General features: G+C 37.2%; 1 protein-coding gene and 1 long non-coding RNA gene across 9 annotated transcripts in view; one reads left to right on the forward strand and one right to left on the reverse strand.

Annotated features, from left to right (window-relative positions):
* LOC115210341 (nesprin-1) overlaps positions 1–22,672 on the reverse strand; it is an 870,646-nt gene that overhangs the window by 786,964 nt on the left and 61,010 nt on the right. The window lies entirely within an intron of this gene.
* LOC118763117 overlaps positions 1–22,672 on the forward strand; it is a 274,270-nt gene that overhangs the window by 685 nt on the left and 250,913 nt on the right. The window lies entirely within an intron of this gene.

Raw genomic sequence — 22,672 nt, forward strand, 5'->3', positions numbered from 1 at the left:
ATATATATATATATTATATATATATATATATATACACTCCTATATACATATAAATACAAACACACACACACATATATAAATACATATCATATATATATAATATAATATATATAAATATATATTATATATATATAATATAATATAATATAATTAACTTTTTGTACAGTGTTCAGGTGAACTAAATGCATCAGAAAAATATATACATGTATAAATACATACATATACATAAATACAGAAATACACATACATACATACATAAATATATATATATATACATACACACTTGTACATACATGTGTGTATGTGTGTGTGTATATATATTTAATGTGTGTGTGTGTATATATATATATATATATACACATACACACAGTAATGCATTTAGCGCATTAGTGCTTGCAACCCACTTGCTCATAACTCACTACTACTAACCCATGTGGTGAACAGGGAAGCAGACCAGCATGTGAGTTTTTCCTACAAGAATGAAGCCTCCCTCTTATCAAGACTTCTGCTAAACCTACCTACAATAAAACATATGAACTGAGCACTTCAAAGCCCCAGGTTTACTTAACAAGGGTCACAGTGCTGCTGAGACTCAGTGCTACAGTGCTACAGGCCTACCCTAGTGGATATACCCTGAACTTATCGATCTCTGCCTTACTACCTTATGTAAGTCAAAAAAGATAAAGAATGGGGTAGCAAACTTTGGGTAAAAACAGACTGGGTTTCTGGCAGTCTCCTACAGCTGGTGGGAAGAGATACCAATTGTCACAGGCCACTCTTCCCATTAGCCCTAACTTTTTCATTATCATCTAATGTCTGTTTTTCACACCTGTATGATCAGAAAGAATTTGTTTAAGCAGGTTTTGCTATGGTTGGATGCTCTTCCTGCTGTTCACCTTCACCTATTTCAAACCAAGGTGATATTTTTTTGTAGCTAGATACATTTTTCATGGAAGAGTCGAACCAAATGATGATGCTCATTTACAACCAACAGAGGATGTCTAGGAAAGGGTACACACACAAACATGTAAACACACATATATAAATGATGAATTTCTTTTCTCGGTTCTATATTTAAGAGATGAGGAATTATGTACATCATTTACATCTGACAGATATTTGTCCACTACGCCATATGCCCATGGGCATATGGGGTAGTGGTTAAGAGCATGGGCTACTAACCCCAAAATTCCGAGTTCGATTCCAAGCAGTGACCTGAACAATAATAACAACAACAACACATAACCACACTTGATACATATATGCATGCATGCATGCATGTATGTATGTATGTATGTATGTATGTATGTATATACGAGGTCTGATTAGTAACTATCTGGACTGTTGTCATAGTAACGAAGCTGAAGCACACAGACTGAAACCACTTGGCACAGATTGACCCTGAACTCTGCTGTGCATGTGCACTAAGTTTTAACATTACAGCTCACTTTCACTGTTTACAGCAATGCTTGGAAGGAAGATGTGTAGTGTGTGATTGTCGCACTGACCATGACAGAGAAATTTGTCATGGCAATACCTGCTCAGAGGCCTATGCTAAGTTGCAGAAGTGTATGGAGAGGAGCATATGAGTCACACACAAATGTATGAGTGGTTCAGACATTTCCAACATGGCCAAAAAAATATCGATATTGACAAACGTTCTGGGAGACCTGCAACCAGTAGAACTGAGAAAAACATCACAGATGTACATGCAGCTGTGAGGGGAAATCATTGAATCACTATCTGTGAGTTACCAGAGGATGTGCAGATTAGATATGGTTCAATTCAGTCTATTATCACTGAAGATTTGGGTATGAGATGCGTGTCTGCCAAGTTTGTGCCAAAACTGCTTTCAACTGACCAAAAAGACACTCAGGCTTCAGCACTCAGGTTTCAGTTGCACAAAATCTCCTTCATTGTGTTGAGAATGATGAAAACTCTTTGAAAACTATGCGTAGGCCTCTGAGTATGTATCGCTAAGCTTTTGGCAACATTTGATGCAGATTCTCTGCTCAACTTTCTCTGTCATGATCAATGCAACGATCACATGCAATACCCCTTCCTTCTAAGCACTGCTGTAAACAGCAGAAGTGAGCTAGAACATTAAAACTTAGTGTGCATGCACAGCAAAGTTCAAGGTCAACCTGTACCAAGCAGTTTCATTTTCCCCGGCTTTAGCTTCGTTACTATAGCAACAGTCCGAATACTTATTGATCAGACCACGTGTGTGTGTGTGTATATATATATATATATATATATATATATATAAATGCACAAAGTATTTATTTATATATATATATGCACAGTGTATTTAGGCTTGAATGTGCAAGTGGGTAAATGAGAAGGTGTTTTTTGTATTTAATGTGTATGTATATATATATACATACACGCATGAGAGTAATTATATATCAGTTTGTGTATATGAATGAATCTGTGTATAAGTGTCTGTGAAGTATGTGTGTCAACGTGCAACTATATTTGCATGTATGTGCTTGTGTGTGTGGATAAATATATGTGAATATGCATGTGTTTGTGTGTGCTATATACAAGACGGTAAGTAGCCAATATTAAAAGCCAAAGAAATTAATGACAAAACCAGGTGACTGCTTAGTACTAACAGGTAGAAACTATGAATTAAACATAGTAGCAATGGAAACAAAACAGAGTGAAACAAAAACCTTGAATAATAAAGCGACTAACATTCAATCTATATTTCTTTCTTTGAGTCTCACAATTCAATCTCAGAAACAATGTCATCATCATCATCATCATAAACATTGCCATTATCATCATTGCAATCCCATGATGCAGTGTCTATGTGGTCATTCTAACTACAAGAAATAGCAGCCCAATTTCCTTAAAATTCCTATCCAACCCTTTTAAACCTAGCACCAACATTACTATCACCATCACCCCAACCACCATCATCATCATTATAACCATCACTATCATTATTATAACCACCATAATCATTATTATAATTACCACCATCATCATAGTAATTGCAATTAGAAATATTATTTTTGTTTGTGTTATTTTTAGCCACACCATCTACAGGGCTTCCAATAAATTATGAGATGATGATAAATAAAGCATAATAATGATTGGCTGTGTGTGTGTGGGGGGGGGTTGAGTGTGGGAGGCGTTTGTGTGGGTAGGGGTTGGTATCTTATTGTATTGCATTGAGAATAGGAGAAAAATAATAAATGCACTAAAAAAACATGGGCGTGTATATATGAATATAATAGTGTGGGGGGAGAGGAACAGACAAGTGAAGCAAGCGAGGAGAGGGTGATCAAGGGAGTGAGAAGAATGAAGAGAGAGAGAGAGAGAGAGAGAGAGAGAGAGAGATAGCAGAAAGAGGGGGTGGGATAGTGTCAGGGTTGGTGACACTGACAATATAAGATATGAATTCATATTTTTTCATGTGTCATTGAGTTGGAAAACTGAATTAGGAGAAATTAATCTTAGGTGGTAGCCTTAATCCATCACCAAATTCAACATCTATCACCAGGTCCTTGAGTGCTTTTAGCAAAGTTCAGGCCAGAGCGAGCATCTGAGCCATGCTTCTGGTTTGAGGATAACTTGTTGCAAGAACTTAGAAAGTCATACCGCTGCTTTGAGGACAACTTGTTGCGAGCATTCGAGCAAAGCCTCTGGTTTGCGAATAACTTGCTATGAGCACTTGAGCCCTATGCTTCTGGTTTGAGGATAGCTTGTTGTGAGCACTTAGGAGTCATACCGCTGCTTTGAGGACAACTTGCTGCGAACAGTCGAGCCATGCCTCTGGTTTGAGGATAACTTGCTGCGAGTATTTGGGTCATGCTCCTGGTTTGCGGATAACAAGCTGCAAGCACTTGAGAGTCGTGCCTCTGGTTTAAACATAACTACTTAGAAGTATTTGGACCATGTCTCTGAGTTAAGGATAACTTGCTGCAAGCATTTGGGATACTTCTCTGGTTTGTGGATAATACCTCCCACAATTCTTAAAGACCCAAAGGAGGTACAGAATTGCAAGCACAGCCTTTCCCTCCCTGACTAAATAGTGGAAAAATAAATAATAAATATAAAGGAGTGGCTGTGTGGTAAGTATTTGCTTATGAACCAGATGGTTCCGGGTTCAGTCCCACTGCATGGCACCTTAAGCAAGTGTCTTCTACTATAGCCTCAGGCCAACCAAAGCCTTGTGAGTGGGTTTGGTAGACGGAAACTGAAAGAAGGCTGTCGTATATATGTATAAATGTATATACAGTATGTGTATGTGTATGTGTATATGTTTGTACCTCCAACATCACTTGACAACCAATGGTGGTGTGGTTATGTCTCCGTAACTTAGCAGTTCAGCAAAAGAGACCAATAAAATAAGTATTAAGCTTCCAAAGAAAAGTCCTGGGGTCGATTTGCTCGACTAAAGCGGTGCTCCAGCATGGCCACAGTCAAATGACTGAAACAAGTAAAAGAGAGTAAGAGTAAAGAGTATGTGTGTTTGTCACAGTGTGTATGTGTTTATATAATACCACCAAAGTGGCAAATTGGCAGAACTGTTATAGCTTCAGACAGAATATCCTGAAATATTTCTTCTAACTCTTTATATTTTGGGTTCAAATCCCATTGAGGTCAACTTTGCTTTTCATCCTTTCAGGACTGATTAATAAAATACCAGTCCAGTACTGAAACCATCTCTCACTCTCTCTCTAATTGGATTGTATCTGTAGTTCAAAGATCTGGCCTTGCTACACTGTCTCGTGCTAATTCAGAATGAAAACTGCAGTAAATATGTACATATGTGTACAACACTCAGTTATTTAAGTGCTTATTTCATAAGAAACTCACTTGGTTGAGTAACTAAATACTCATCTTCTACTATAGCCTTGGGCCAACCAAAGACTTGTGACAGAAACTGAAAGAAGCCCACCATATACGTGTGTGTGTGTGTCTCTGTGTTTGTCCACCCACAATTGCTTGACAGCCGGTGTTGGTGTGTTTACGTCCCCATAACCTAGCAGTTCAGCAAAAGAGATCAATAGAATAAGTACTAGGCTTACAAAGAATAAGTTCTGGAGTCGATTTGTTCGACTAAATGTGATGTTCCAGCATGGCCACAATCAAATGACTGAAACAAGTAAAAGAGTAAAAGAATGTGTGTGTGTGTGTGTGTGTGTGTGTGTGTGCATGCATATACACACACACACATACAAGGTCTTTTGGTGGTGTTACATGAGACCTTCAACAAGTGTCTTCTCCAATACCTCCAAGTCAATCTAAGCATTGTGAGTGTATTTGAGGTGGAAATTGTAAAGTAGCCTATTGCATGTGTGTTCAAGTGTGTGTATGTCTGCATGTTTATGAGCGTACATATGTATGTGCCCACGTGTGTGTCTGTGTGTTTGTTTGCATCCACACTCACTAATACAAAAGTATATTTCCAGACAATGTTGATGAAAAGTCTCCTGTTAACAAACCATTCACCCACTTTATGTCTCCGAAATCCTCTACTAAAAATGGGTAATGGTTAGCATCCAGAAGAGCATCCAGCTGTAAAACAGAGCCTCAATAACATATTTGTCTAACCCATGCTAGCATCAAACAACAGAAGTGAAAAGAAAATGAACAAAATACATGCTTGCCCAAATCTGTATTACTGAATTGCAAAAGAAAAAAATACACTTGTATGAAAGAAATATTGCTTCCCATATCTGGAAGTTAATCCTGACAAAGGGTTACTGAAAACCTTTTGTCAAATAAAATCAGTTGTCCACGTACAAGCACACACACACACACACACACACACACACACACACACACACACAGAGTCAGCTATCCATGCACGCACATATACACAAGCACACATATAAATATAAATGTGCAGGAATAGAGAAAACGCAGGTGATCTTACAAAAGGAACAAATATAGATTTATACACGCACTGACTCAACAAGAGAATTAACAAAGTATATACACAATGATGTATGTGTGTGTGTGTATGCGCATTATATGTGTGTGTGTGTATATGTATGTGTATATATATATATATATATATATATATATACGTTTAAATATTTGTTGTGCAAGATTTTTTATGTGAAGTCATGTGTTGAAACAGATATTGTTATATTTCGGAATGGTCATATTGCCAGTTTAGCCAATAAAAACACACGCACTATATATTTGGTGTTATTTTGCTTCAGTGATATTTATTTTTTACATTAATCTTAATCTTATTTCGGCCAAAGTTCTTTCGTCACACTCCTGTGACCGCATCAGTGGTCCTTTGTTTTCTTCTCACTTACTTGTGTCTCTCCTTACTAACCGTCAGCCATTTTGTATTTCTATTGTATGTCTTCATTTGCGCATGCTTATATCTCTATGTGCGTCTATGTTTATTTAGTGTGTGTGTGAGGGGGATGCCTGTAATATTTGTATCTTCTGGTTATATACATTCTTGTAATTTGTATTTTGTTTTTGTTGTTGTTGCTTTTGTTCTAATTTTGTTCATGTGTTTACATCCACCCATTATTATCATTACATATGCTTGTATGTATGTATAACAACAATATTAGTAATAATAATAATAAATCTAATTGAAAAAAAAAAAAAAAAAATATATATATATATATATATATATACATATATATATATATACATATATATATATATATATATATACACACACATATACACATATACATACACATATACATATATATAGTTATTCATTTCTATTTCTTTAATTACCTGTGTATTTATTATGTTTGCAGGATCCACTATCGTCATATGTTGTGGTGTGCGCTATTGCTCCATTCTAGTTTTCTATTCAGGCTAGGTTTATTTTCTATTATATGTGTAGCTTCTGTAATTTGTCTAATTGTTGCATCTGTTCTATGTGTGGACAATATCTTAATCTCTATGTTATTGATTGATCCCCCGTGTTCTTGTTCAGCGTGTTGGTACAGAATCGATGAGCTTTTACCTTCCTTGAGTTGTCTCCAATGTTCATTCACCCGCTCACCAATGCTTCTTGCTGTTTCCCCTACGTATGTTACTGTCTTGTTACTGCATCATCCCTCTATACATCTTATACTATAGACCACATTTCTGGCTTTACAGTTTGTTTGTGGGCTAAATCTACATACAGTGCAATAGTTATCCGTACAGAGAGTTCTACTAATAAACCTAGCCTGAATAGAAAACTAGAATGGAGCAATAGCGCACACCACAACATATGACGATAGTGGATCCTGCAAACATAATAAATACACAGATAATTAAAGAAATAGAAATGAATAACTATATATATGTATATGTGTATGTATATGTGTATATGTGTGTGTATATATGTATATATATATCATCATCATCATCATCATCATTTAACGTCCGCTTTCCATGCTAGCATGGGTTGGACGGGTCAACTGGGGTCTGTGAAGCTGGAAGGCTTCGTCAGGCCCAGTCAGATCTGGCAGTGTTTCTACGGCTGGATGCCCTTCCTAACGCCAACCACTCCGCGAGTGTAGTGGGTGTTTTTTACGTGCCACCTGCACAGGTGCCAGACAGAGCTGGCAACGGACACGAACGGATGGTGCTTTTACGTGCCACCGACACGGGGCCAGACAGAGCTGGCAAACGGCCACGAACGGACGGTGCTTTTACGTGTCACCGGCACGGGGGCCAGGCGATGCTGGCAACGGACACGAACGGATGGTGCTCTTACGTGCCACCGACACGGGGCCAGACAGAGCTGGCAAACGGCCACGAACGGACGGTGCTTTTACGTGTCACCAGCACGGGGGCCAGCCGAGGCTGGCAACGGACACGAACGGATGGTGCTTTTACGTGCCACCGACACGGGGCCAGACAGAGCTGGCAAACGGTCACGAACGGACGGTGCTTTTACGTGTCACCGGCACGGGGCCAGGCGAGGCTGGCAATGAACACGAACGGATGGTGCTTTTACGTGCCACCGACACGGGGGCCAGACAGAGCTGGCAAACGGCCACGAGCGAATGGTACTTTTACGTATCACCGACACGGGTGCCAGACGAGGCTGACAGCGGACACGAACGGATGGGTCACTTAACCCCTGCTTTCTGATATATGATTTGATTTTGATTGTTCTCACTGGTCTTGCCGGGTCTTCTGACGCACAGCATACTTCCATAGGTCTCGGTCTCTGGTCATTTCCTTGGCGAGACCTAGAGTTCGAAGGTCGTGCTTCACCACCTCGACCCAGGTTTTCCTGGGTCTACCTCTTCCACAGGTCCCCTCAACTGCCAGGGTGTGGCACTTTTTCACACACCTATCTTCATCCATTCTCGCCACATGACCATACCAGCGCAATGGTCATATAATGAAAAAGTTTACAAAAATAAACAAAAGATATATGTATATATATATATATATATATATATATATATTTTTTTTTTTTTTTTTTTTTTCAATTAGATTTATTATTATTATTACTAATATTGTTGTTATACATACATACAAGCATATGTAATGATAATAATGGGTGGATGTAAACACATGAACAAAATTAGAACAAAAGCAACAACAACAAAAACAAAATACAAATTACAAGAATGTATATAACCAGAAGATACAAATATTACAGGCATCCCCCTCATACACACACTAAATAAACATAGACGCACATAGAGATATAAGCATGCGCAAATGAAGACATACAATAGAAATACAAAATGGCTGACGGTTAGTAAGGAGAGACACAAGTAAGTGAGAAGAAAACAAAGGACCACTGATGCGGTCACAGGAGTGTGACGAAAGAACTTTGGCCGAAATAAGATTAAGATTAATGTAAAAAATAAATATCACTGAAGCAAAATAACACCAAATATATAGTGCGTGTGTTTTTATTGGCTAAACTGGCAATATGACCATTCCGAAATATAACAATATATATATATATATATATATATATATATATATATATACATAGATACATACATACATACACACCAATACTAGCAGACTTTAAACAATGATGATGATGATATATATATATCTCATTAAGCATATATACATACAATTATATATATATATATATAGTTAAGCATATCTATTACATACAAATATATATGCATACATATATAAATGTTTATATGTATGTATGTATGTATGTGTGTATGTATATGAGGGAGAGAGAGGTGGGGTACAAGTCATAACTTTAATATTGAACTCCGCCTATGAGACAAACAGAACAAAACAACTACAACTTTAGAAGTTCACATTGAAAGTCAGCCTTAAGGCCTTTGAGGGATTACTGTACTGTGTGCAAATATGAGTTTATATTATAAATAAGAAAAACAGTGTTCCATTATAATTGGGGAGGAGAAGCATGGAAGGAAGGAGAGGTATGTGAATTCTGATAAATTGTTAAATAACAGTAAAAATGAAGAGTTCAATCCTCATTCGAAGCTGCCAATAGAAGTGCTTGTGGGGCCTAATTTTAATGACATGAACTTGTAATTTATTTATTCATAATCCATGCTCTTTTGGTAAAAATATATATTATCAAATGTTTTATAAACATATAAATATGAACATATACACTGTAAACACACACACACACACACACACACACACACACATATATATATACACGAACACACACACCCATTTTTACATGTTTCAGTCACTGGAATACAGCCATGATAGGGCACTACCTTGAAGAATTAGCATTTAAACCAGTGATATCGGCCTAAATATTCTACCTGTTTTATGCTCAAACTAGCCAGATCAGGCTCCTCATACTTACCCTACAATGTCATTCTAGAAATATACAAATACATCATTGAAATCTCAAAGCTTCAAGATAATGCAGGATTAATTTATAACAATGTGAACATATAGGTGCAGGAGTGGCTGTGTGGTAAGAAGCTTGCTTCCCAACCACATGGTTCCAGGCTCAGTCCCACTGCGTGGCACTTTGGGCAAGTGTCTTCTATAGCCTTGGGCTGACCAAAGCCTTGTGAATGGATTTGGTAAATGGAAACTGAAAGAAGCCCATTGCGTACATATGTGTGTGTGTGTGTGTGTATCTGTGTTTGTCCGCCCACCATTGTTTGACAACCTATGTTGGTGTGTTTATGTCCCTGTAGCTTAGCAGTTCACCAAAAACAAGTCTTGGGCTCAATTTGTTCAACTAAAGGCGGTGCTCCAGCATGTCCACAATCAAATGACTGAAACAAGTAAAATAATAAAAGAATATATATATATATATATATATATATATATATATGTAGTCATCTAAGAATCCACGTCAGTAAAATAAATTGCCACTCATATGTATGTCTGCTGAGTGGGTATATTAATCAAAGTATAAAGTATCATAGATCCATTTCAGTTGATCATACCAATCAGTTTTGTACCAGATATCAGATGATTTTTCATTTACCAAATATCTGATGCAAAACTGACAGGTAAGATTGACTGCAATGGATCTATAATACTATATATATTGATTAATCTCTCTATATATAAAGCTGAAGTTGTCTGTGTATGGCAGGTTTGGTAGCCTTCAACTAACACTATCTCCTCCGAGACCCTGCGGCGCAAGTTGACCAAAATTGAGAGTATGATAGAAGAAGGCTTGCTCTTCCTTCCATAGAAGAAAAAATTCAAATCTATATATATAAAGCTGAAGTTGTCTGTGTGTGACAAGTTTGGTAGCCTTCAACTAACACTATCTCCTCCGAGACCCTGTGGCGCAAGTTGACCAAAATTGAGAGTATGATAGAAGAAGGCTTGCTCTTCCTTCCGTAGAAGATAAAATTCAAATCAGACCATGTTAACGCCAAAAATTATTTACATCAAAAAGGTGCTCTTTTTTTTCTATGAAAATCTCTATTATGATTTTTTGACTGCTGTGTCGCGATTTTTCAGTGTATTTCAACCAGAAAAATGTTCACTTAAAGAGAATAACAAGCTACATAATGCAAAATTTTTACTTTTGAAAAATTCCAATTCTAAAGGGTCGAAACAAACCCGAGCAATGCCGGGCGATACTGCTAGTATATGATAAGTTTCCACAGAGTCTCTGCTGGCCAAATTCATTCACAAGGCATTGGTCAACCCAGAGTACTTGCCCAAAGTGCCATACAGTGAGAATGAAACTGAAACCATGCAATGCAAAGCGAGCTTCTTAACCACACAGTCACACACGCACACAAGCATTCTCCATTTATGGTGGGAGTGAACATATGCTTTCGGGTGAAAATCGAAGTAGGAAGTGGAACAAACATAGTTTAGAAACACTGACACAGAGGCTCCCTCATTGGTTTAAGTTTATTCGTTAAACACAACATTAAACAATATAACCGATAATTGTTGACTAACAGTCGCATATTCAAACCCTGCCAAGTGTAACTCAAGCTTTGTCTACACATTAATATCAACATTCCAAACTCTCCTTTTTTCTTTCATGCTCACATAAAGCTGAATTTACAAATTATTATTACCATTATCATTATTATTATTATTATTATTATTTATTATTATTATGATTATCATATTATCATCATCACCATTATTATTGGGTAGGTGCATAATTATTGCAGCTTTTTTCAACAAATATTATAAAAGTGCAGTAGTGGCTGTGTGGTAAGTAGCTTGCTTACCAACCACATGGTTCCGGGTTCAGTCCCACTGCGTGGTACCTTGGGCAAGTGTCTTTTACTATAGCCTCGGGCCGACCAAAGCCTTGTGAGTGGATTTGGTAGACGGAAACTAAAAGAAGCCCGTCGTATATATGTATATATATATCATCATCATCATCATCATCATTTAGCGTCCGTTTTCCATGCTAGCATGGGTTGGACGGTTCAACTGGGGTCTGTGAAGCCAGAGGTTGCATCAGGCCCAGTCTGATCTGGCAGTGTTTCTACGGCTGGATGCCCTTCCTAACACCAACCACTCCACGAGTGTAGTGGGTGCTTTTTACGTGTCACCCGCACAGGTGCCAGACGGAGCTGGCAATATATATATATATATGTGTGTGTGTGTGTGTGTGTGTGTGTGTATATGTTTGTGTGTGTGTGTTTGTCCCCGCCAACATCGCTTGACAACCGTTGCTGGTGTGTTTATGTCCCCATAATGTAGCATTTCCACGAAAGAGACATCATCATCATCATCATCATCATTTAACATCCGCCTTCCATGCTAGCATGGGTTGGACGGTTCAACTGGGGTCTGGGGAGCCCGAAAGCTGCACCAGTCCAGTCAGATCTGGCAGTGTTTCTACAGCTGGATGCCCTTCCTAAGTCCTGGGGTCGATTTGCTTGACTAAAAGGTGGTGCTCCAGCATGGCCACAGTCAAATGACTGAAACAAGTAAAACAGTAAAGAGTATTCCAAATTCCCCTTTTTTCTTTCATGCTCACATAAAGCTGAATTTACAAATTATTATCATTATTATTATTATTATCATTATTATTTATTATCATGATTATCATATTATCATTATCATTATTGGGTTGGTGTATAATTATTGCAGTTTTTTTCAACAAATATTATAAAACAAAAAACAATAATATTTAACGAAAACATCTTTAAATGACAGTCTGACCGTCTGCCAAGCAAATGGGAAGCAGTAATTGAAGTAGATGCTCCGGAATAATCATTTAAAGATGTTTTTGTTACATGTTGTTATTGTTTCCGTTGAATAAAATTTGCTGAAAGATAGCCGCAATAATTATGCACCAACCCAATATTATTGTTGTTGTTTTTAACAAGCATTCAAATATGAAGAATCAAAATGATTTTTGTTCAGTCGGGCAAAAGGGAGCAAGCAAGTGCCTTATACAAAGGCCAAAAAAGATAATGGCTAGAGTAAAATTTAAGCGTGCAACCATATGGTCAGTAGTCCAGCATATTTGAAGCCCGCAGATATTATGTTTAACTTGTGAATGGTGAAATAACTTTGATATTTGTCATACATTGATTTCTGACATAGACAGAGGCATGGCAGTGTTGTGAAGAAGTTTGCTTCTCAACCAAGTGGTTTTAAATTCAGTGCCACTGCATGGCACCTTGGGTAAGAATCTTATGATTTAGCCTTGGACTGATGACAGATTTGAGTGGTTTTGGAAACTGAAAGAAGCCCATCGTGTATACACACACACACACAGGTATATACATATGCACACATTCATTCACTCACACATACACAGACATCACACAAACATATAAATATGTGTATGTATATATTATATATCATCATCATCATCGTTTAACGCCCGCTTTCCATGCTAGCATGGGTTATATATACATATATATATATATAGAGAGAGAGAGAGAGAGACAGACAGACAGACAGACAGAAGGGAGAAAAAGAAAAATAGCAAAAAAAATTAAAACACAGATACAGACAGCATAATACACATACAATAGACATATATGGACATACCTATGATAAATATTAAAAAATTAGAGACATTAAACAAAAAAAAACAACTGTATAAAGGACACAGAAACAAACAACATAGGAAGTGAACCCATATACACACACAAACACACGGTAACTTCACAGAAGGCCACAACAATATCAACAACACAACTAACAACAATGGCAACAACAACATCTACCACGATGGCAACAGTGTGGGAAAACACACGAACACAGTGAGTTACAGGAATGGTACATAAGGTTAGGTTTAAAGGCAGCAGCAGTGGCAACAGGGTAGGGGACAGGGCCGAGGGAAGGGTCATAGTTACTAAGAACAATGACACACACACACACACACATATACACACACACATATATACACACACACATATACACACACACACATGTACACACACACATATACACACACACACATATACACACACACATATGTACACACGCACAAGCACAGACGCATGCGCATGTAAGGATACACATCATAGAAGAACAGAATGGAATAAGCAGAGCAAGAGCACACACAAAGACAGAAAGTGTCGCTGAAGAGGTCACAGATGTGTGATGAAATATTTTCAGACAATAAACATGAGTTAGAATAAGAACAGTAATAAACAAGTGAAGAACAAATACATAGTGCATATGTTTATTTGGCAAAAAAAAAAATTAAAATTTCTATCCCAAAATACAATATATATATATATACACACATGCACATGCATGCGTGTGTGTGCATATACATGGATGTGTGTGTATATGTGTGTGTTTGTAAGTGTGTATGCATAAAGGTGTGCATGTATGTCATGACATCATATGATAAGTCTAACTAAGCATTACTGTCATACAAGCATGGAAAAGTGGACCTTTAAACAATAACAATAATGATGATGATGATGATGATGATGATGACAATGATGATGATGACGATGATGATGATGATGATGATGATGATGATGATGATGATGATGGCAATAATGAAAACAACAATGATGATGATGCACAGGGCCTCCAGTTTGCAGGGAAGGGTATAATCTGATTATATCATCTTCATTACTCCATCAAAACTTTGTTTTATGAAATGCAGTTGGATGACATGCAAAGTTGACGTCAGCAAGATTCGCAATCAAGAATCAGGATGTGAAATGTTGCAACTCAATACAACAAATTATTTGACACCTGAAATAACAGACACATTAGCAAACAATGAAATATAATTTCATATGCTCAGTCTGAAGAAGAATTTTTGAATTTTTCATGGACAATGGTTAACATTCAATTAGTTTTACCCATTTAACCCTTTCGTTCCTGTATTTATTTTGAAATGCTCTGCGTTTTTTTCAGTTACTTTAAATATAATAAAGAATTTAGTAAAATAACTTAGTTATCATTAAGCTAGTGTTAGGAACCTAAATTGTGACTACGGTTTGGTGGAAGATTTTAATTCAAAACTTATGGAAACAAGACATTTGTACTACAGAGCCAGAGCTGGTTTTAGCCGGGTTGCTATCGAAAGGGTTAAATTAGTCATTTGTTAACCCTTTTGTTATCATATTTTTGTTGAGATGCTCTGTGTGTCTTTCAGTTACTTTAAATATAACAAAGAATTTAGTAAAATGACTTAGTTATCATTAAGCTAGTGTTAGGAACCTAAATTGTGACTAAGGTATGGTGGAAGATTTTAATTCAAAACTTATGAAAACAAAATATTTGTACTCAGAGCCAGAGCCGGTTTGAGCCGGGTTGCTATCGAAAGGGTTAAATTAGTCATTTGTTAACCCTTTTGTTATCATATTTCTGTTGAGATGATCTGTGTTTCTTTCAGTTACTTTAAATATAACAAAGAATTTAGTAAAATAACTTAGTTATCATTAAGCTAGTGTTAGGAACCTAAATTGTGACTAAGGTATGGTGGAAGATTTTAATTCAAAACTTATGAAAACAAGACATCTGTATTTAAAACCAGAGCCGGTTTCAGCCGGGTTGGTAATGAAAGGGTTAAGATTGTGATTACTTTATTAAATGTAAAGCTTATTTATTGACATTGTTTTGAGTTAATAATGCATTATCTCATAGCTTCAAGAATTCAATGATGTACCTGTTTATTTTTATAATGATAATGTAGGGTCATTTAATGACATGCAGGCACATGGTATTTCGTTAAGCTCGTCAAGCGAAGTGAAATCATAGTCATATCCATTGCCAGTGTCATGTGAATGGCACCCGTGAAATCGTAATCGTGACCGTTGCCGGTAGCATGGTTTCTGAAAGTTGGGCCCCATGGAGGTGATGACAAGTGACTGAGACCTATAGCAATATGCTGTTTCCCAAGACGTCACGTACTGGGACTGAACCCAAAACCATGTGGTTGCAAGGCAAGTTTCTTAAGCACACAACCAAGTTTGAGCCTATATGTAGTGATGATGAGAAAGTAAAGAATATATGAGAAAGTGGAGAACATATCTGTGTGAGTCAGTGAGAAAGAGGAGAAAAAGTGTCACTTCTTATAATGTTCAATTCTGGACAAATTAAGAGAATTTTGATGTCAATACAAATCATATAATCAACAATTAACTTATATGAGTTACACAGATCTAGCCATGATTAGAGCAGTGTTAATTAATATAGCCATTGATTAGATATTCAGATGGATTTCTAAGACACTGGTTTATGTACCAAACATTCTATGGAACAATTTAACAAAGAGATTTTAGGTGACACTCAATCATTCACCCTTTAGCATTTACAATGGCCATCATCATCATCATCATCATCATCATCATCATCACCATCATCATTTAACGTCTGCTTTCCATGCTAGCATGGGTTGGACGATTTGACTGAGGTCAGGTGAACCAGATGGCTGCACCAGACTCCGATCTGATCTGGCCATATTTGCCCCAAATATTCAACCTGCTTTATGTTCAAACATGGCCAGGTCCAGTCTCTCTTACCTGCCCTACAATGTCATTTTAAAAATAAACAAATAACATCGTTGAAATGTTGGAGTTACAACATAAAGCATGATTAATTCAAAAAATGCTAAAGGGTTAAGTAAAGAGGTCCTAGACACATTGGAAAACAAAATAAAAGGACTAGGTGGCAACAGATAGAATGCAATTCAAACATAAGTCTATTTGATCAGAGCTGACCTAGAGCTAAAAAAACAATGACATACAATGCAGTCTCCATAAGGATACTAAGAAAATTTTAGCTGATATTTACAATAGAAACTGCCATAAATATAAAACGACGTTTTAAAATTATGCCTGCATAGCAATGTGTACAATGTTATTAATATTGTTTAGCCACCACATCAGACCTGATCAAACAAACCTATGATCAAATGCATTCCAGCTTTGACCATCCCATCATATTGTGTATTAAGATTTACATTGTCCAGTTGTCTTTCTCAATTTTTTAAAGACAGTAGGTGGTAAATTTAGGGAAATTTGTTGCTATTTCTAGCAGGCTATGCAACCACGTAAAGGCTCTCACATTGGCTCATAATAAGTACAATTTATTTGCGATATCACCAACTGTAAACCTTTGTTATGCAAATAACATTTTCAGTGGCATAAATATGAAAGCCAGGGAACTAATTAAAAAGAGAAAAAATGCAATTAAGTAACAATTAATATAATAAACCTACAAGACATTCACAATATGCTTGTAATTAAACAAACTAATTGTGAAAACTATAAAACGATTTTGTGAAAACTATAAAACAGTTTTATTGTATGAGGAAATTTACACAACACATCACAGAACATATTAATATGTTTTATATCAGAAAGTATTTCTAACCTTACACTAAAACAATTTGGAATTATGACACACAGAGAGAAGGCATCTGGTGAAGTAGTAGAGGCTCTTTATCAGTGGTGCAGAACCCCAGACCAATAGACAAGATTTTGCCCAACGTTCAAATTCTAATCCAGTCACTCAGATAATTCATGACATTTTCTCTGTGAACTCATATGACGAAAAAAGTAAGTTACAGGCATAGCTGTATGGTTTAACAAGTTCACTTCAAAACAATGCAGTTTTGAGTTCAATCCCAAAGCATGGTACCTTGGGCAAGTCCTTTTTTCATAATAGCTTCAGATTGACCAGTGCTTTGTGATTGGGATGTAGTGGATGGAAATCGTATGGAAGCCCATCATGTGTATGTGTATGAGAGAGAGAGAGAGAGAGAGAGAGAGAGAGTGTGTGTGTGTGTGTGTGTGAGAGAGGGATAATATGTGATTAATGTTGCTTTGGTCATTGGACTGTGGCCATGGCAGGGCACTACTTTGAAGGGTTTGGTTGAAGAAATCAATCCCAGTACCTATTTTCAAGTCTGGTACTTAGAAAGTTATGGGGACATAAAAAAACCAACACCAGTTATCAAATGGTAGTGGATAACAAATACACACACACCACACACACACACACACACCACACACAATGGGCTTCCACACAGTTTCTGTCTACCAAATCCATTCTTAAGGATTTGGTTGGCTCAGTACTATAGTAGAAGACATTTGGCCAATGTGTCATGAAGTGGGACTGAACCTGAAAGCACGTGCTTCCTAACCACATGGCGATGTCTGTGCCTATCACTGTAAAAGCAATTTGATTCTTACAGCTGGATCCTCTTCTTAATACTCTTAGTACTCAAAACTGAAGTGGATGCAATAGGAGGAATTCCTAGAGTACATCAGATGTATACAAATGTGTGTGCTTTGTCTAGAAGCACAACAAAGACTTGAATATGGTTGGAAACACAGCAATCTAGCATCATCTATACTAAATAAAGATGCTTACTCTTTTACTTGTTTCAGTCAATTTGACTGTGACCATGCTGGAGCGCCAGCTTTTTAGTCGAGCAAATCGACCCCAGGACTTATTCTTTGTAAGCCTAGTACTTATTCTATCAGTCTCTTTTGCCGAATCGCTAAGTTACAGGACGTAAACACACCAGCATCGGTTGTCAAGCAATGTTGGTGGGGACAAACACAGACACACAAACATATACACACACACATATATATATATATATATACATATATACGATGGGCTTCTTTCAGTTTCCGTCTACCAAATCCACTCACAAGGCTTTGGTCGGCCCGAGGCTATAGTAGAAGACAATTGCCCAAGGTGCCACGCAGTGGGACTGAACCCGGAACCATGTGGTTCGTAAGTAATCTACTTACCACACAGCCACTCCAATGCCTATTAATGCTTATTAATTAGTTATGAGCATCTTGTATCTTTTACTTGTTTCAGTCACTGGACTGCAGCCATACTGGAGTATTGCTTTGAAGGAGATAAATTGAGCAGATCAACCTGTTCAATTAATTTTTGAAACAGATTGAAAGTGAAGAACACACTGAATAATATTGTCTAGCATAAACTGTGGCTTACACAAAGATGGAATCTTCATGTCTTTGATCAAAATTTTCAAATGTGCTGTACAATGAAACCAAACTAGATTGGGAGGTAAACTCTTTAACCAAGTAGTCATGTCTGTGACTAAACACCAAATATAAGCCATTAAAAATAAAATAAACAAGGTCCAAGAAATGTAGAACTGATCAACATTGGCAAAAGTAATTTAATGAACTTCACAAATTTTAACAATCTTGTTTGTTGCGAGATTCCTTAAAGAATTTTAGTCTAACAAATTTGCCGCCAGTACTTTTTTTTTAAAATCTTGGTACTTATTTTATCAGTCTCTTTTGCTGAACTGCCAAGTTACAGGGACATATACACACCAGCACTGGTTGTTAAGTAGTGGTGGGCAACAAACACAGACACAAACACACACACACATATATACAACAGGCTTCTTTCAGTTTTTGTCCACCAAATCTACTCACAAGGCTTTGGTCAACCCAAGACTATGATAGAAGAGACTGAATCTGGAACTATGTGGTTGGCAAGTAAACTTTTTACCACACTACTCTGCTGCATATATATATATATATATATATAATATATATATATATATATATATATATATATTATTCTTTTATTCTTTTATTTGTTTCAGTTATCTGACTGGGGCCATGCTGGAGCATTGCATTTAGTCAAAAAAAATCTACCCCAGGACTTATTCTATGTAAGCCTAGTACTTATTCTATCGGTCTCTTTTGCTAAGACATCCACGTGAACCGCTAGGTCATGTGGATGTAAACAGACCAACATCGGTTGTCAAGCGATGGTGGGGGGACAAACACAGACACATAAATACATACAAACATAGATATATATATTGTTAGCCACTACACACATTTTTTTCTCTCCTTGTTTTTTCTGTGTCCCTTTCTGTAGAAGAGCGTAGGCTCGAAACGTAAAAGGCTTTTTCTATTCCTGAGCGTTATACTAATACATCTGTTTGTTTTGTACACTACCTGTCTTTGTCTTTTGTTTTTTTTGTAAATATTTCCTAGATATATATATATATATACACATACAATGGGCTTCTTTCAGTATCTGTCTACCAAATCCACTCACAAGGCTTTGGTCAGCCTGAGGCTATAGTAGAAGACACTTGCCCAAGATGCCATGCAGTGGAACTGAACCCGGAACCATGTGGTTGGTAAGCAAGCTACTTACCTCACAGCTTACTATAAATATTTTTAAAAGTTTCCTCTTACTAAATTGTCTTAGATATAAAAGGTTATGTATTTTATAAATTTAAACAATGTCGCTATGAGGTGGGATACTAATTTTATGCACTCTTAACTGCTGCTCAAGGAAGCACTTAAATGCTGAGACAAGTAGATAAAAAGACATTCCTTGCTCATTGTAAAGTAGCAACAGTAGTAGTGGTGGTAGTAGCAGTAGTACCAGTAGTAGTAGTAGCTGTTGGAAATCAAAGTTTCCTCTTTATCTCCATATAACAAAGCAGTTAATCAAATATGTAATTTTAGAGGAAATTCTATCCGCCTTTCTTTGTCTTTGTCCTGTTTCTTTCCTCTATCTTCTTCGATTGTACAAACCCACAAACACCAACACGCACATGTGTGTGTATGTGTATATATATCTCTCTATATATAAACGGCAGTTTGTCTGTGCGTGTTTCTGTGTGTCTGTTTGCTTGTACCCTCACTCTGACCACGGCTTTCAACCGATTCTGATGAAACTTGACACACACATAGCCCAATGTCATAATTCAAAACTAACGCAGCGAAAATTTTGAAAAGTTCCCCCAGTTCTGAAAAAATCGATAAATTCGACATGGAGTCGAGAATCAGAAACACAAACCATAAACTGTCTAGGGGACGCAACTCCACCTCTTTTAACTCTCAAAAAAAAATTTACCATCATTTTTTTCCATTTTTTGGCTATTTTTTGGCTATAACTCTCTAAAAATGCTTTCTAGTTATTTCCCTTACAAACCTGAGCAACGCCGGGCGATACTGCTAGTATATATATAAGATGCAAGTGTGTGTGGTTACAATGTCAATCATCCCACTGTGTGACTTCTTGAACAAATGTCTTATACTATAGCCCAGGGCAAACCAAAGCCTTGTGTGTGTGGATATTGGATATGGTAGGTAGAAACAGAAAAAAGCTCATTACATATGTATTATGTATGTACTGGTTACTGTCATATAATTTACTCCAGGTTATATCATTAACTTCAATGCATAGCTCTCTCTCTCTATGTATATATATATATATATATACTCTTTACTCTTGTTTCAGTCATTTGACTGTGGCCATGCTGAAGCAGCACTGCCTTTATTCGAGCAAATCGACCCCATGACTTATTCTTTGTAAGCCTAGCACTTATTCTATTGGTCTCTCGAAGACCAGTGATTGTCGTGCACTGATGACGGGTAAATACCCAGAAACCCGGGTCCGTGCGTATCACGTCAGGTTGAAGATGGGATGGATGGCTTCCTTTTGCAAATACTGATAGGGCACAGAAAGTATGTCAATAGCCAGCTGGAGAAGATGTTCTCCTGGGGCTACAAACTACAGTAGCATCTACCCTTAGTGGTTAGCCACATTTAGATGGCAAATATACTTTACATTGTCGTGCAGCTACTGTTTATACCTCGTTCAGAGATTTATTTTTGCTTGTTTACACATTTTCAAGATCAGTGGCTTTTTGTCACTGGAAAAAGGATATATATATTTGCATTGGGACCCCTTCGCATCAAAGACCAGTGATTGTCACGCGCTGACGACGGGTAAATACTCAGAAACCCAGTACCATGTGTATCACCTCAGGTCGACAATGGGAAGGATGGCTTCCCTTTGCAGATACTGATAGGGCACAGAAAGTGTATCAATAGCCAGCTGGAGAAGATTTTTCACGTTCCCATTCATCGGACAGTCAAAACTGTCCGATGAATGGGAATGTGAAACTTTGAGTAACAGTTTTTCTGCTATTTTTGCTGCTTTTTAATAAAGTATATATATATATATATATATATATATATATATATATATATATATATAGACATACCATCTGTGATGACAAAAGAGGTGCACCTCAATGTCATTAAATGACACAAGTACAGAGATTTACATTCAAGTTCTTAAGTTTCTATGACAAACATTTCAATGTCTTGTAACAGCTGAAGATGCGCAACGATCATCAAATTGTTGACTTCACTCATATCTGTATCATTTAATGCACACACACACACACACATACATCTATATATACAGGTGCAGGTGTGAGTGTGTGGTAAGACATTTGCTTCCCAACCACATGGTTGTGGGTTCAATCCCACTGTGTGACACCTTGGACCAGTGTCTTCTACTACAACCTCAGGTAAACCAATACCTTGTGAATGGATATGGTAAATGTAAAGTGAAAGAAGCCTGTTGTGTGTGTGTATGTGTGATAGTGCATGTGAGTGTATGCATGCATGTTTCTGTGTGCACATGTTACTATCTCCTTGCCTTGACTTTATGCAACAGTTGTAAACAAGTGTCACCATCATACAAGTGATGTCTCTTGTTCCCAATCATCTGTGAAAACATGTCTTGCCATAGGAAATTATTACATTACTGGGAAACAGGTGACAGGAAGGGCATCCTGACATAGAGAAACCACCTCAACAAATTCCATTCAACCTATGCAAGCTTGAAAAAGTAGAGATTAAAAACAAGGAAGATTTATAAAATATGCAATACTTTTTTTAGACGTGGCTGTGTGGTAAGTAGCTTGCTTACCAACCACATGGTTCCAAGTTCAGTCCCAATGCGTGGTACCTTGAGCAAGTGTTTCTACTATAGCCTCGGGCCGACC

Source organism: Octopus sinensis, linkage group LG4 (assembly GCF_006345805.1).
Source record: "Octopus sinensis linkage group LG4, ASM634580v1, whole genome shotgun sequence".
Taxonomy (NCBI): domain Eukaryota; kingdom Metazoa; phylum Mollusca; class Cephalopoda; order Octopoda; family Octopodidae; genus Octopus; species Octopus sinensis.